The sequence below is a fragment of the Ziziphus jujuba genome, chromosome 1, assembly GCF_031755915.1.
Source record: "Ziziphus jujuba cultivar Dongzao chromosome 1, ASM3175591v1".
In the NCBI taxonomy this organism is placed as follows: domain Eukaryota; kingdom Viridiplantae; phylum Streptophyta; class Magnoliopsida; order Rosales; family Rhamnaceae; genus Ziziphus; species Ziziphus jujuba.
Genome location: NC_083379.1, coordinates 4,074,931 through 4,093,571, shown reverse-complemented (window position 1 = coordinate 4,093,571; position 18,641 = coordinate 4,074,931). Strand labels below are relative to the sequence as shown.

At 34.2% G+C, this 18,641-nt stretch overlaps 1 non-coding gene across 1 annotated transcript; it reads left to right on the top strand.

The window, feature by feature from the left end:
• Positions 1 to 2,147: 2,147 nt before the first annotated feature.
• On the top strand, positions 2,148 to 18,326 carry LOC112492033 (trans-resveratrol di-O-methyltransferase). The gene is made up of 4 exons (XR_009638342.1): positions 2,148 to 3,155; positions 3,319 to 3,603; positions 17,870 to 18,077; positions 18,188 to 18,326. It is a non-coding gene; the product is annotated as a trans-resveratrol di-O-methyltransferase (transcript).
• The last annotated feature ends 315 nt before the right edge of the window (positions 18,327 to 18,641 follow it).

Below are 18,641 nucleotides of genomic sequence, written 5' to 3'. Positions count from 1 at the left end.
TATGCATCCTTCACAGACTCTATCTATGTCGGCAATAGGAGGTAGGCCTAAAACCATATTTTTATCTTTTAATAATTTTCGGCCATTATAATTTAAATGCCCATATCTTAGATGCCATAAGTATGACTCATCCAATTTTTGACTTTGAAAAGCTAATTTTTCATCACGTGACATAATAAGAGGAAAAACATTATTTTGATTCATTTTTATTTTTGCCACCATGATGTTTTTATTTTTATCAATAATTGTGCTTTCTTCTCCATCAAAAATTATAGAATAATTTTTTCGAAGTAATGGCCAACACTTAAGAGATTTGATGTTAAGCCAAGAACATAAAGCACATCATGGATGAGTTTAGAGTTGCCTCCTTTAGAGTTTACAGCTATTACTCCTTTTCCTTTTGACTTCATGTGACTTCTCGTCTCCAAGCTTTACTTGAGATAAAAAGTTTTTATCCATCTTCACAAAGAGTTGTGGATCACCTGTCATATGATTACTGCATCCACTATCCAAAAACCATGTATGTTTTGATTCTTGTTTAACAGACATACATGAATAGAATACTTGACTATCTTCAACCTTTTCAAAATAATTAACTTCATTCCTTTCTTGCATGTCTTTATACCAACAATCTCTTTGTGAATGATTAGAAATTTTGCACTTTGTGCATTTAAAACGACAATCTTTTGACTCAAGCCCAGGTTTTTTTGCAAATTATACAATAAGGTTTAGAATTACCCAGGAAATTTCTTTACTCATAATTGTTTGTTCCTCCTCTACCTCGGCTTTGATTACCACGTCCTCTTTTGAAGGAACCTCCTCTTCTTGTTGAGTTGCTTGTTGAGGTTGCCGAATTCCTTTCTGTGATGTTGCAATTTGATTTGAATGCTTGCTCCACAGGTTGGTTAGGAAACCTACTCATTCTTTTTTCATGTGCTTCGAGAGCGCCAAATAGTTAATCCAAATGGTATGTTTTCAAATCTTTGGATTCTTCTATGGCTGCAACAATATGCTTGAAATTTGCTGGCAAACATCTTAATATTTTTTCTACAATGTTTTTATCAGCAATAGTATCTCCATAACTTCTAATTTGGTTAATAATTCCAGAAACTCTAGAAGAAAATTTTTGGATATTTTCGTTTTCTTTCATTGCTAAATTATCGAATTCTCTCCAAAGAGTTTGAAGTTTAATAGAGATTATCTTTTCATGGCCTCCAAATTATTGTTTTAGAATTTTCCATGCAGTTTTAGATTTTGTTGCATTTGATATTCTAGGGAAGATGCTTTTACTTACCCCTTGTTGAATGAAAAGTAGTGCTCGTGCATCTCTTTGGATGTTTTGCTTGTACTCCTTTTTTGCTGCTTCCGTCCATGACTGTAGTTGCTCGGAACTTGCAGGCTCATTATAGCCTTCTTCAATTATATCCCACAGATCTTGTGAGATAAAAAGGATTTTCATTTGGATGCACCAAAAATCATAATTCTCATTAGTAAAGGTGGGAATTAGAGTTTGAACATAACTAAAAATTGATTGATTAATGACTGTTATGAATATTTTATAAAAGGGATAAAAACAAAATTCTGATACCAAATTTGTTGGATAATATGTTAAAAATAGAAAACTTGGATAAAATAAAAAAGGTAAAAAAAAAAAAAAAAGGAATGATTGAGGCCAATTCTAATTTGAAGGAAGAGAAAAGCTAAAAAATTAAAGAAAGAATATATGTAATTATTGCTCTTTTTCATTGATTCAAAACAAGTTGGTACAAGCCTATATATAAGCTTAAAAGAGACAGTTCAAGATAAACAACCGCCATATCCTTTGCTGTTTTCTTTTCAATACATGTAAAAGTACAGCTCATTTGAGTACACATGTCAACCTATTAACTAACTACTCAATATATTTAAAGCTAGCTTAAGTGTGGCAACTTACTATGATTTTAGTAAACAATTTGATTTCCTTACATTAAATGCAAGACACATGTCACTTTTCTACTCTCTTAACCATTAAGTATCCAAATCAAATTTTTCCTCATGCTGCCGACTTTGATAAAAAATTACAAATTATTTATTATTTACTTTTTAACACGTTGATCTTTGTCCTTTTAATTGTCTATAGTGGGCTTTATTCAAAAGGGTCACAGAAATTTATCATCAAGGAAAAGTCAGATTTTTTCCTTTTTAGGCTATAAATTTTAGTACTGATTGGCCACATGAAATGTTTTTCATAGGCTAAACTTGCTTCTGTTTTTTACTTTATCTTATTTTATTTTATTTTATTTTGTTCAATTTTCATAATGTTATGCATTAAATACAGGCAGCAAGGCTGAAACCAAAAAGTATACAAGATATCCAAAATACAAAATTATGGATCTCCTTGAGGGAAGCGAATTATTTCAAGCGCAATCCCACTTGTATAAGCATGTATTCAACTACATAAATTCCATGTCTCTCAAATGCGCAGTTGAGCTTGGCATACCTGACATAATCCACAACCATGGCCGACCCATCACTCTCCCTGATTTGGTCACAGCACTGGAGATTCACCCTTCAAAAACTAGCTTCGTTTACAGGCTCATGTCCCTCTTGGTACACTCCGGTTTCTTTGCTGCAACACTACCACTTGATACAAATCAAGAAAAAGGAGATCACAATGAAGAAGAAGAAGCAGCATATGATCTCACCCCTTCTTCTAGGCTCCTCCTGAAAGATAAGCTCCCCTGCCTGTCACCGTTTGTTCTTGCACTACTTGATCCTTGTTTGACTACTCCATGGCAATTCATGGGAAATTGGTTTAAAGGGGACAGAGGGACTACTCCATTTGAGAGTACACACGGTATGCAATTTTGGGAATATGCAGACCACAATCCTGCATATAACAGCCTATTCAATGAAGCAATGGCCTGTGATTCTGAGATGTTGAAATTGGTTATTAAAGACTGCAGACCTGTGTTCCAAGCTTGGGTTCGCTGGTTGATGTAGGAGGTGGTACAGGAAAATTTGCTAGGATCATCACCGAGACATTCCCTCAGTTGAAGTGCACAGTGCTTGAGCTACCCCATGTGGTTGCTAATTTACCAGACACCCAAAACTTGAAGTTTATTGCAGGTGATATGTTTCAGTCTATTCCTTCAGCTGATGCTCTTCTGCTTAAGGTATGACCTGTTTTCCATGAATTTTGACACCCTGCTCTCAAACACACACTGTCATTGAAGTTTAATTTATGCGATTCTAATATTTGTGAATTGAAACACAATCTTGCTAACGTTAATAAAGTAACCACTTTGAATTTGATGTGAAATTATGAGTGGTGTACAGTTGACTTTGCACTCGGATAGCGACGAGGAATGCTTGAAGATTCTGAAGAAATGCAGAGAAGCAATTCCAAGCGATGGAGGAAAGGTTATTGTCATAGATATAGTGATTAATAAGAATGAAGATGAGCACCAAGTGACTGGGACAAAGCTTTTGATCGACGTGATGATGATGTCTGCAGCTACTGGAAGAGAGAGAAGCCAGAGAGATTGGGAAAAGCTTTTCTTGGGGTCTGGTTTCAGTCGCTACAACTTATCACCCATCTTTGGTTTAAAGTCTCTAATTGAGGTTTTTCCCTAAATTTAGAAACAATCATTTTTATTGGGAAAATTATGCTTCAATTTAATGTTTTAGACATTACCGTAATGATCGAGTATTTAGTTTATATATGTATTGTGGTTTAAATTAGATTTTTATGGTTAAAACTATTTGTCTACAGAGTTAAAATTTGTATCTGATATTAAGTTTATAAATAAAATACAAATTGCTCTCGCTTTTTTTACCTCTTTCAATTTATTTTTATTTTTGGATTTGGGCCTTTAAAATTGGATTTTAGGTGGGCCTGTTCTGTACAAGTGAGCCTCAGCCTTTAAGGCCTAACTGGGCTATTTACTATTAAGATCTGTCTTATTATTATTTTTTTAAATGTTTGATTATTTTATATTTAGTTATATTTATTTATTGCATAGTGACTTATTCATATATATATGTATATGGTAAAGTAGATGGTCTCATTAATGATATTCTTAATTAATTAAAATTTAAACAGAAATAATAATGATTAATTTTTGAATTGAATATCTATCAAATAAACATTTATGAAGCAAACTCTTCCAACACTTTCAACATAGCAATTGTAGATGTTTTTATGTGGCAATCCAATACGGTTAGTGTTACATTGCCTGGTACAAATTCTGTCCTGACTAATTATAATTAGTTATTTTGACCATAAACATCTCCAATACGAGGGAATTTAGAGTTTGTTATTGTGTTGATCCCATTAGAAATCATGGATAAGGGAATCTTTGCTCTGAGCATGTTTCCAAATTCGTGAAAGCAATCTGGCGGCGGAATATTAGGAATACAAAATGAATTCCAACATAATACCAAAAACAAAACGAATCAAATCTGAAATAGTTTTTCCATATTCTAAGTAGTCAATGAAAATTAATGTCCAGAAAAAAAACAAAAATATATATATATATTAAAACTAAGAAGAGAAGTTCTCATCACACTCTAAAATAATCTTTATAGAGTGTCAACTTTTTTAATTTCCTAAGCTATCCTTTTTTTTTCAGTATTTTTTTTTTTTTTTTTTTTAAATTCTCTTCCGACCTTATTCACTATTGGCAACCATTGCCGCAGTCTCGATGTGCTTAATCAGGTATGTAACTATGCACATTTTTCTGTTCCACTCTACTTATTTCAGGGCCAAATACCTTTCTGAGCTGCTACACTTTGTAGTTGTAAAACCAAAAGGCTTGAATTTAGACCCAAAAAATAAAAATAAAAAAAAGGAAAAACCAACTTTTTTCCTTCATTTGGAATAATTTCTGAAACCCATTTCGGACGGATAGAAGAGTCTTTAATGGGTTTTTGATTATGTATATATAAATCTAAGATTTTTTCAATAAAGTTTTAAATTTCTATAAGATGAATTTTATAATTAAAATAACAAATCAAAGAGAAATTTGTCTCTTTGGATTTTGAAATGGTGGACTGGGATTGCTAGAAGGAGCAGAACATGAGAAAGAACTCATTATATTTTAAAATCTATAGAAGAAGAGGATAAAAAAAAATATTTTTTAAATTATGTAAATAGAAAAAAATCAAAAAGATAAAAAACTTTTACTCATTTCACATAAAAATGCAATGCAAAAAGCAATTTTGATCGTGTGAAAAGAAGCACTCAACTAAGAATTATATTGTATTTTATATATTGTCGTATATATATTAGATTGGATCATAACATGAGGAAGTTTCTAACGAGTACGCTACCTAAACTTTTTAAACGTGGTTTCAAAAAACATAGAATATCAACGTGTGGGTCAATCAGTAGGGGTGGGCACGATTCGGTTTGGATTGGTTCCACCTGAGAATTCCAACCGAGCCGATCATTCGGTTATCCACAAATACTAATTCGAACCGACCCGTGGACAATGGAAAATCAAGCATTTAATCGAATAAACAGGCCGGTTTGGTTCGGGTTCTGGCTGGTCGATTTGGACTTATAATTGGACCTCTGATTTTGGGCTTGTTTTTGAATTAGTAGGTCAGAAATTATCTTCAGGCCTACAATTTTGGACATACTTTCAGCTAATCGAGCTGGGTTTATTTTTGGACCTATAGTTTTTTGCCTGTCCAATATACAATTAGAAATCACCTTCATTAGTTTTGCTTTTCAATTATTTTGAAGGTTTAAAATTTTTCAAAAAACTATCCAACGGAAATGAAATGGCAAATTTTTTACTTTTTAGGTATGAAATGGCAAATCATTTTAGGTATGAAACGATTAAAACTTCAATTTATATCAAAAGGAAAATTGAAATTGAGAAATGCAATGCCAGTATGCCACTGCCACTCACCAAAATTGAGAATCAAAAATGCAGACACAAAATACAAATATCAAAATAACAATCTCACATCCCCATCCGTTCCCAAAAAGACAAAAACAAAAAAGAAAAAAATAATAACTACTACTATCAAAGCAACTAATAAGCAAGTTTTACAAATGAGTCAATGACTTAAGAGAAATGGTAATACATTGACAGTAAACATAAAAGAAACGGTAGGAAAAAAAATATAAGCAGCCTACAATTAGCACTTCCAAATCTTTCACTGCCACTGCTACAAAACCTACAATCATAAAGGACACCAAAATAAATTAAACCAATACATTATTAGTTTAACACTGTGATGATTATTAAGAAATGAAAAATAAAACGAAGAGAGTTACTTTCATTATTGTCAAAACTCACAAGCTTTCAAGTTTCAAGTACATCCACTGATTCCACTCAATGCACCATCAATCTTTTTTTGTTGCTGCTATCTGGACTCACTGCTATTGTTTGGCTTTGGCATAGGTCTTGGAGTGACACCAAACAGCAAACATAAGCAAATATTATAAAAACATTCAAAAAAAAATATGATATGCATACAAACAGAAAATAATCTCAATTACATATTACATTACCTGCATCTAAACTTTCATAATATTCCATCTCTTCTAAAAAAAATCTGTCAAAAATTGGAGAAGCATTAAGCCAATTTTGACAACATATCAAAGCTTCCACCATTTTAGCAGTCAAAGAGCTCCTAAAAGGATCAAGTATCCTATCTCCATCGCTAAAGCACTCTCGGAAGCCACAGTGGAGACTTGAATGGCATAGACATCCTTTGCAATCTTCTCTAACACAGGGTATTTCTCTCCATTAACCCTCCACCAATTTAAGATATCAAAATTCTTAATTAAACCAGATTCACAAAGATCGCCCAGATACCTATCCACATCATTTTTTACCTCCTTACATTGGCTTTGTTCTCTTTTCTTCAAATAAGCAATCCAAACCTGGTCAGCATAGTTGGCATGCTCTAATTCGCTGTTATTACTATCCAAACTAGTTCCAGAAGACTCAACACCAGTGGAAGATTGACGACTACCATCTGAACCCATTTCTTTTTCATTATACCAATTATACAGCCTCATTAAAATCTTTTTCCAATCATTTGTCAATTCAGTAACCCTGCTTTCATCATTGTCATAAAGCATCCCATAACTAAATGACACATAATCCAACTTATATCTTGGATCAAGCACTGCTGCAATTAGAAGCAATTTATTGACATTTCCCATGGAACCCCAATATTTATTATACTTTTCTCTCATTTTTCTTGCCATAACACACAACCGGTCATCCTCACTAACACATAAATCATCCAATTGTTTTTGTATGGAAGAAACTTTATGGATATATGTTGGAGCTAACATGTAAAGTGACACTAAATTTAAGAGTTACATCATAAAAGCCCTTAAGAAATTGGACAAAAACTTTGGCATCATCCCAATGCCAAGCTAAAGGATGTCCAACTTTTTTTCTACCACTATCATCCTCTCCAAAATAAGAAGCATAATGTCCATCTTCCTCCTCCATTCTCTCAAAAGCTTTTTGAAATTTCAAAGCCAACTCTAACATTAAGTATGTGGAATTCCATCTGGTTGGAACATCCAAACATACTAAAGATTTACTCTCAATTTTCTCTTGACTTATACATTGCTTAAATTTTTGCAATTGAGAAGGAGATGATCTAACATATCTCACAGCATTACAAATGCTAGCAATTGCCTCATCTAATTCTTTCAAACCCTCACACACAATCAAATTGACAATATGTGCACTACATCGAATATGCAAAAAATCAGCATCCAATATACAATTTTTCCAATGTACCATTTTCCTCTTAAGATATGCAATTACATTATTGTTTGCACTTGCGTTATCAAGAGTTAGCGTGAACACTTTTTCAATACGCAATCAAATTGACAGTATGTGCACTACATCGAATATGCAAAAAATCAGCATCCAATATACAATTTTTCTAATGTACCATTTTCCTCTTAAGATATGCAATTACATTATTGTTTGCACTTGCATTATCAAGAGTTAGCGTGAACACATTTTCAATACCCCAATCATGCAAACAAACCTCAATTAACTTTCCAATTGCCTCTCCTTTATGATTAGAAACCACAGAAAAATTTAAAATTCTTTTATGTAACATCCAATCATCATCAATATAATGGGCAGTCAATGACATATAACAAACATTTTGAATAGAGGTCCACGTATCAGTTGTAAGACTAATCTTTTTCTGGTTTGCAACAAACATTGATTTTAAAGCCAATTTCTCATCTAAATACAATTGATAAATGTCCCTCACAATGGTTCTTCTAGATGGAGGATCAAACTTAGGACATGCAACACTACAAAAGTATCTAAACCCACGGCCTTCTACAAAACTAAAGGTAACTCATCCAAAATTATTATTTTGGCACATGCCATCCTACATGCCTCTTTGTTGAAAATAGTAGCTACCAAATTGCTACCACTACCATCGGATTTCCTATCAAAAGTTAAGGTCTTTTACTTCTTTTCATCTGAGTTATAAGGATTTTTCTAACATTACTTCATATGATTCCTTTGGCTACTAGTTCCACACTTTTTAGAACCACATGCATAATCCTTATGACAGTAAATGCATTCACATCTGGGGTCATCAGGATCACCATCTCCTATTTTGATAAAGTGATCCCATACATCACTTGCTGGCCTAGAAGGTTTTTTTTTCCCTAATGGAGGTCGTTGAGGTAATGTAGATTTGGCATCGGAAGGTGTAGAGTTTGACAGTGATGGTGATGGATTTTGACCTCTTGGGGTTTGAGAGAAAAGTGCATTAACTGATGATGGGGAATCTGGATCCATATCAAGCATAACTAGAACACTGTTTACATAAAAGGAAACAAACAGAAACAAGACAGCAATTACACAACAATTCAAGGCCACAAATTCCACAATCTCAATCAAATTAAATTACAATAAATTAAACAGCGAATAATAGTTTTGCTTCCTTAAATAATAACATAGAACCATCGGGTCCAAGCCCTTTAATCCTTAAACCAAACTACCAACAACTACCAACAATATACATTTTTCCTACCAGCAATTAGCATGTTTTCGGAATTGATAGCAACTACCAACAAAATACATTTTTCCTAAACCAAACTATCATACACAGCCACATGAAAATTTGCCAACTACATGCATTATTCACATTAGAACTTTCCATTTAAATCCAAGACCAAATATGCACTAATACAATATCTGCATCAAAAATCCAGGACCAAATATGCACTATGACCAAATATATATCAAAAATTCAGGACCAAGCATACAATATTCATTAAACAACAACTAAAAAAACTCCACAATTCCACAAAGACTACAAATTAAATAGCAATTTCAAAATTTCAGAGTCACAAAGACTCTAAATGTAAGCTAACATTTAAAAATTGCACAATTCCAACTACACAATTTCAATTCCACAATATTCAGAAATTGCACAATATTCCATAATTCCAAAAAAAAAAAACTAACAATTAAAAAGCAATTTCTGAAATTCAGAGTCACAAAGACTCTAAAATGAAAGCTAAATTGTTTAAAATTTACAACTTTAGGAGTTCAGGGTCACAAAGACTCTGAAATGTAAGCTAACATGTTTAAAATTACAATTTCAAAAATGTTTCAAAAATGTTGGAGTCACAAAGACTCTGAAATGCAAGCAATCTCACCATTTGAATTCAAAACTTCATAGAAAAGAGTTTCAAAGCAATTCACAGATACAATTCAACATTTCACAAACAGTTCAGTCTCACAAGAGCTAATCCGATTATTTCCTTCACAAAATTACAAAGAAAGAACAAAATCTATAGTCTATTTATGCAATCACACTTTATCCATCCACAGCTGATGAGAGTTTAATAGAAAAGAACAACTTACCTTAAGTTATTACAGCTTTAAACACAGGCCACAGAGCCACCCACGAGCATGACACAGCCACAAGCCATGGTCCTGCCTCACCTTCAATCCTTCAACTTGAATGGCCAATTTTCTCTTTAATATTAAAATCCAACAGTCATTAAACATTTAATATTTCAAAATTGAGGAGATAATCAAAAAAATATATAATTTTGAAATAGTAATTTCTTAGAACTTAAACCCTAAAAGGAAAAAAATTGGGGAAAATATAAATTTGCAAATTTTCCTTCGAACTAACGTGATCGTTGGTGACCAGATGATGGTAATCGAGGCTTTTGGTAGTCTCATAGCTACCAGCCCACCGTAGAGTAACAATGTCTAACAGTCTAAGCTAGGGTTTCGGACAGCTACCTCAAGCTGAGAATGGATGATTGGAGAGTGAGAGAGTAAAATGAGAGTTAAAAAGATAGAGAGAGATTGAATTTTAGAGCAAGAGAGAGAGAGAGAGAGAGAGAGAGAGAGAGGAGGGAAGAGATCTACAAGAGAGGGTTAAATGGTGAGAGATTGCAAGTGAGAGAATGGAAGATAAGGGAGATTACCGTTGTCCAAGAGATGGCAGAGGACAAGTGCTCGTCGGCCTGAGAGATGGTGAATGGTGACCGAGAGTGACAGCTGAGCTAGGGTTTACCAGAGACAAGAGAAGAGATTGAAAGAAGAGGGGGAGAAGACAGAAGAGAACTTTCGAGACGAGAACAGAGTGAGAGAGTGTTTTCTTTCTTTTTTTTTTTTTGTTTAATATCAAATATAAAATTAATAAAACTATAAACATATTATTATTATATATATATAAATATAATTATATATATTTTTTATAATATTTAAAGTATCCGGTTCGGTTCGGACGGTCTGATGATTTTTAGTTTAAAAACCGACATCCGAACCGAACCGTCTCCTTCTTTGTTAAATAATAACCGAACTGCCCAACCGAGCGCAACCAATCCGATCCGTAGGCGTTCGGTTCGGTCGGTTTTACCGGTCCGATTCGGTTTGACAGGGTTTTTGCCCACCCTTAGGTCAATGCGTGGAAGGTGAAATTATAAAATGCATATGTGCAAGGCTTTAAGCATATCCAGAGGGATTGGAAGGGCTAAAGAGTAAATCTCAAGACTTTACAAGAAATTAAACTAAAAATCCAAAATTAGCCAAATAAACAATTTAATATATATCATGCAACTGCCGAACTAAATTTGTCTAGGACAATACCAGAAATTTATAATCCATCAAACAAGGAGTGCCCATGCCTAATTTGTTAGATTTTATGGATCTAAATATGCATAATAAATTCCATAAATCATAAATTACTAACCTCCAAACGCAGCCATTGGTAAATTAGATCTTTAATCCTGCAAAATAGAAAACAATGTAAAGTAGTGCCTATGGACACACTACTCTCAAACCACTCTCAGATCTCTGAAAAACCCTAATATCAAAACACCGTATGGCATCAATTGTTTGCTTGCCCTAGACCTTTAAATAGTCTCTGCAAGTCAGACTTATCCATTAATTTTGACACACATAAAATAATAATAATTTGATAATATAATTATACTAGGAAAAATATGGATAAGTTATTGGGTTTATAAAGAGAGTTGGTCCTCCAGTCCAATGGGCCAACTAGAGTCTTATAGAGAGTGTGTGACCAAGGGCCCTACTACAAAATAATAAAATAAGCCAGTCCCATTAATGGCATAAATAGGCCCCGTAAGTGAGTAATTGATTATGCCAAGTCCACAAATATTAATTTAATTCAACATTCTCCCACTTGGACTGCATAATCATCATCATATAAAATCCAAACTCACTTACTATAGAATCTCCCGAACCATAATGCCATTTCATCCAAATATATAGCATACCGACAGGGCACAACAATATACTAGACTAGGCAGTAGAGATTCTCTCAGTAAATCTCCCAAAACATGTTACCATTTCAACTGAGCACTTTGCATGCCATAAACTCAGTCTAGGTAGTAGAGATTTACCTAACCATGTGCAATCCCCCAACACACAAAACCATTTCATTCAAGCACATTGTGTATCGACAGGATACAACAATATACCCAAACTAGGTAGTAGGGATTCACCATGGCACCTGTGGATCAACATACACATATACATAGACTAATAGTCTCAACAGGCCTGTAAATATAAGGAGCAATAATATGTGTAATAAATCATCTCATAAATAAATAATGATCCACATACATCAATGTATTAAAATATTCAAAGAAATAAATAATTCTCAACATGGATATTACTACAGAAAACATAACAAACTCCCACTGACCCACAGCAGTCTCAACTGCCTAACAATCCCATACGGGACACATGCTCCTCAAATATGCCTACCGGTAAAGCCTTGGTCAGTGGATCTGCCACCATGCTATAAGTCGGCGTGTGAACAATAGTAATAAGGCCCTCTTCAACTTTCTCCTTTACCACAAAATATTTCACATCAATGTACTTCACACCAGGAGTACCTTTTAAATTATTGGAGAAAGACACCGCTGCAGTATTATCACAATACATCATAATAGGCCTCTCAATGGAGCCAACTACTCCTAAATCACGGATAAAATTCCGTAGCCAAACTGCATGACGGGTAGCCTCATAACACGCCACATATTCTGCCTCCATAGTCGAGGATGCTGTCACTGACTGCTTGGCACTCCGCCAAGACACAGCACCTCCTGCCATGATAAATATATAACCAATGGTAGATTTCTTATCATCCACACAACCTTTATAGTCTGCATCACTATAACCCACTACTTCAAGAGAGTTGGTGCGACGATATGTCAACATATGATCTTTAGTACCCTGAAGATACCTAAAGACCTTCTTAACTGCTTGGTAATGAATAGGAACAGGATTGCTCATAAATCTACCAAGCACACCCACAGTAAAAGCTATATCAGGCCGTGTACATACTTGAGCATACATCAAACTACCTACTGCTGAAGAATAGCGAACATTCTTCATTGCCATCCTTTCTCTATCATTCTTGGGACACTGATCCTTAGAAAACTTTTCACCTTTCGTAACCGGTACACTTCCAGGAGAACAATTATGCATATCAAATCTCTTAAGAATTCTATCAATATAAGCTCTCTGAGACAATTGCACTACATAATTAGTCCTATCTCGAACAATCTTGATGCCCAAAACAAAAGAAGCCTCACCAAGATCTTTCATATCAAAATGGTTCCACAACATCTGCTTTGTCTCAGCTAATAGGTCAGTGTCATTAGTAGCCAAAAGTATGTCATCAACATACAACACCAGAAATAAAAAACTGCTCCCACTGACCTTCATATATATGCATCTATCAACAACATTCTCCTTAAAGCCATTTTGGATGACAACCTCATCAAACTTAAGATACCATTGTCTTGAAGCTTGCTTAAGACCATAAATAGATTTCTTAAGCTTACAAACCAAATTACTATTCCCTGTTTGTTGGAAACCAACTGGTTGAACCATATATACATCCTCATATAAATCACCATTCAGAAAAGCAGTTATGACATCCATCTGATGCAACTCCAGGTCATAATGCGCCACAATCGCCATAATGATTCTAAAAGAATCCTTTGTGGATACAGGAGAGAAAGTCTCTGTATAATCAATTCCTTCCTTCTGGTTAAACCCTTTAGCTACAAGTCTAGCCTTATACCTCTCCACTTGACCATTGGAGTCCTTTTTAGTCTTAAAGACCCATTTGCACCCAATAGGCTTGCTACCCTCTGGTAACTCAACTAAATCCCAAACTCCATTTGATGTCATGGATTTCATTTCATCTTCCATTGCATCCAACCAAAAATTTGAGTTTGAACTGCTTATGGCCTCCTCATAAGTTACTGGATCTGAATCACCACTTATGTCAAACACATGCTCCTGCAAGTAAACCTCATAGTCATCAGGAATAGCTGATCTCCTAGTCCTTTGTGACCTCCTCAAGGGTACATCAGCATCTGCAATAGCTGGAATATCCTGCTCTTCAACAATGAGTTCATTCTGACCGACTACTGGTTCATCAACTACTGGATCAATAATATCTCTATCAGGAACAACTATACTGGGAATGAAAACACTTTCTTCTCTAAATTGGGATTCTCTTGGACCATTACTATTACCAAACTCAAAATCATCTTCAAAATAAATAGCCCTGTTTGATTCCACGATCCTGGTGATGTGAGAAGGACGAAAGAATCTTGAACCCCTAGATCCTATGCAACAGCCAACAAAATATCCACTAATGGTTTTAGGATCCAACTTCTTAATTTGGGGATTATAAATCCTTACATCAGCTTTGCAACCCCATATTCGAAAATGATGCAAATTAGGCTTTCTTCCTGACCACAACTCAAAAGGTGTCTTAGGAACGGACTTACTTGGAACTTGATTCAAAATATAAGCCGCCGTCCTTAAAGCCTCTCCCCACAAATAATCTGGCAACCTAGAATTTGCCAACATAGACCGCACCATATCCAACAAAGTTCTATTCCTTCTCTCAGCTATGCCATTTTGCTGAGGTGTACCAGGCATCGTATATTGCGCATCAATGCCACACTCACACAAATAAATAGCAAAAGGCCCTGGGTTCCTTCCAGTCTCATCATATCTACCATAAAACACACCACCTCTATCAGACCTTACAGTTTTTATTTTCTTATTCTTTTGAAGCTCCATCTTTACCTTAAACTCTTTAAAGGCAACTAAAGAATTTGACTTCTCACGAATAAGCTCAGCATGTCCATAACAAGAGTAATCGTCAATGAAAGTAATAAAATATCTATAACCACCCAAAGCAGTTGGTGTAAAAGGTCCACATATGTCAGTGTGGATTAACTCCAAAACATCTCCACACCTAGCGAACTTATCCTTTCTTACCTTGGCAGTTAACTTCCCTTTCACACATTCAACACAAGTCAATAGATCAGAGAAATTAAGATTAGGAAGTATCCCATCCTTTACTAACCTTTCCATTCTGTGCCTAGAAATATGTCCCAAACGGTTATGCCACAACATTGAGGAATTATCATTAAGTCTTGAACGTTTAGAAGCAACAATCATTAAAATATTATCTTTCTTCTCTTGCTTTCCCTTTAAATTCCAACACTCTATCTTCTTGTGTCCAACTTCATTGCAGTAGCCACACCTTCCATTGAAGTACTCTTTTATTTCTCCTATCTAATAAGCATCATCATACTAAGTATTATTTTAAAAGGTCCAAATAATAATACTTCTTATTCATATCAAACTTTATAAATTTCTTTCCTATCTTTTTTTTTTTTTTTCAAAAAGTTCCTTTGCTACATCAACCTTAGGAATATTAGTATATATAGCTTCATTCATATAATTCTCCATCATCATCATGCAGCACTTATTAGAATGTTTCTAATCCTCATAAAGTTTCCTAATTACTGCATTACTATCATTAGTTGATATCTTGGGTGAATCTATCTCCAAAGGCAAATCCAACTTCATAAATGTCAAATTCATAACCAAGGCCTTTTTTTTTTTTTTTTTTTTTTACTTCTGATAATTTATCACATCCAATTTCATTATGGCAGTCATAGGCATAACATTCGGGGTGCTACTAACCGTGAAAATAGTAAACACAACAAAGCATTTAATATATATATAAAACAACAACTATTTTCTAGCGCCTTAACACAAACCATAAAATATCAATATCGCTAGGGTCTTTGTAGCACTAAAGATACCCTTACGCGGGCCAGGGACAGTCAACCAAATAACCACAATCAAATGCATTGAACTGAATCACCGACAGGGCAACTCAGAACTTGCAATACATGGCATTTAATTAACTTCCACTGCCATTCCAAGCGTCATACAAAGCAACTAAAACTACCGACAGGGTAGCCTAGTTACTCGTATAGACCCTGGTTAATAAGTGGGAGATAATTAACAAATTGGCAATTTCATGATATAGGTAAATAAAAGATAACCCATCCACTATGCCAACACATATTACATTGGTACACATAATGCAGACAAAATAAGTCTCACGACAGGTGAGTACCTAAAATTCCACACTACTATACCAACTAGGCACAAAGCCTCTTTGGGTAAGCTCACATAATCCAATTTTCCAATCACAAATATTTAATTTAATTTAATAAAATTTGAAATAAAATAATTAAACAAATAAACAAATGAACTAATTACCAATAAACAAATAAATAAATAAAGAAATAACATTTTTTTTAAATAATAATAAAACAATAGATGAATAAATAATCAACAATAAATAAGTGATAAAATGATATAAAGATATATCAAATAAAATAAAATAAAGGTGTTTTTTTTTTTTAATTATTAACAATAAACAATAGATAGATAAATAAATCATCAACAAATAAATAAACAAAACAAAACAAATAATTTTTTTTTTTTTTAAATTTCGGGGTGCTGACGTCAGCAAGATGGCTGCTGACGTCAGCCTTCTTCCTCCTTCAGCCGGGTCAAGGATGACCCGGTTTCCTGGTTAACGGGTCGCACGACCCGCTTCCCCAACCCGGCCGGAAAACCACAAAATGCCCACCGTTTTCTTCAATTCCGGTGTCTATAGATTCCTTTCAGTGTGGAGAATATTATTCATGGATCAATTTGGCCTAAATACCCAGAAATTTTAACACCCAATCATCATGAAATTCGGCCGTCGAACTCCTCTCTTTTTTTTTTTTTTTCTTTTTAATAACCCAAATTAACTCAATATATTCCATTCGATCCAAAAAGAAATTCCACAAAGAACCCAGGTCAAAATTCGAACAAAAAAAAAAAAAAAAAACAAGATTTATATACTTTGCACAAATTTGATTCAAAAACCCGATTACCACATCACAATTTTTTTTTTTTAATTTTTTTATTTTAAGATTTTCATATCCAATTAAAAAATAATAAACAATATAAAACACAATAAAGAAGAATTTTTCACCATACTCAGATCTTAATTCGAACTAAAACAAAAAATCACATAATTTGCACAAACTCAATATAAACCCGTATTGCACAAGAGAAGAGAAATTATTCAATAAAATTCCATCCTTAAAATTTGGATCTCCAAACAAGCTGCATATCAATATAACAACAAATTTCAAAATAATGTATTATGTATATTAACCATGCTCTGATACCAATTGTTAGATTTTATGGATCTAAATATGCATAATAAATTCCATAAATCATAAATTACTAACCTCCGAACGCAGCCATTGGTAAATTAGATCTTTAATCCTGCAAAATAGAAAACAATGTAAAGTAGTGCCTATGGACACACTACTCTCAAACCACTCTCAGATCTCTGAAAAACCCTAATATCAAAACACCGTATGGCATCAATTGTTTGCTTGCCCTAGACCTTTAAATAGTCTCTGCAAGTCAGACTTATCCATTAATTTTGACATACATAAAATAATAATAATTTGATAATATAATTATACTAGGAAAAATATGGATAAGTTATTGGGTTTATAAAGAGAGTTGGTCCTCCAGTCCAATAGGCCAACTAGAGTCTTATAGAGAGTGTGTGACCAAGGGCCCTACTACAAAATAATAAAATAAGCCAGTCCCATTAATGGCATAAATAGACCCCGTAAGTGAGTAATTGATTATACCAAGTCCACAAATATTAATTTAATTCAACAAACCTCTGTAATGTAGTCTCTCAATCACCCTAACACTTCCCGATAATTTTTTAGTTTCTTAATTTTTTAGTTTCTTTTATTATTATTTTTAGTAATTAAGTGCCATGCACGTGGATTGGAATGAAAGACTTCAAGTTGGCTATGCAGTCGAATTGGGAAAGTCAAAGGTTCACTAAAGAAATCCAAAAATGACCAACTATAAGTCCCTCTATTGCGATCAGAAATATTTATCAGAAAAAAAAAAATGAATTTATATAAATAACCCGTTAAAGTTGTCCAAATTTTCAGATTGGGCACACCAGGAAAAAAAAGGAAACGAAAAAAAGTTATGGGTTTCGAAAAGCAGAACCTGGATTTGTTCCTAGCCCCAAGCGGATTGTTCCTCATGTTTTCCTACCATACCTTCCTACTCTACAGATGTCTGCATCTTCCTCATACCACTGTCATTGGCTACGAAAACAATGACAAGAAAGCTTGGGTTGATAGAGTTATGCAGGTAAATTTTGATTAAATTTAAACACTTTTAATTTTTCCTCTAGTACAAGTAGAAATTTAATCCCAAATCATGTCTAGAAAACTTGTTCAAATATTCAATTTCAATCTCAGGTGGATAAAAGAGATGTTGGCACAGCTCTATCGGTGATCCAATCAAACACATCTGCAGCAACATTTCTATGTTCAGTCTCTCTGACCCTCAGTTCTCTTATTGGTACTTGGCTCGGAAGCTCATCGAAAGATAGCATCTTCAGGAGCTCTTTGATATACGGAGACACAAGCGGAGCCACCATGTCTATCAAGTACATAAGCCTCTTGACTTGTTTTCTTCTTGCCTTCGCTTGCTTCGTTCAATCGGCTCGGCATTTTGTTCATGCCAATTATCTTATAAGCATGCCGTATACTGATATCCCTGTTGAGAATGTGGAATTGGCTGTTATAAGGGGAAGTAATTTTTGGTCACTTGGTCTCAGAGCACTCTACTTTGCTCTGAATCTGCTGCTATGGTTTTTTGGTCCAATTCCCATGTTTGTTTCCTCAATTGTTATGGTCACAGCGCTTTATC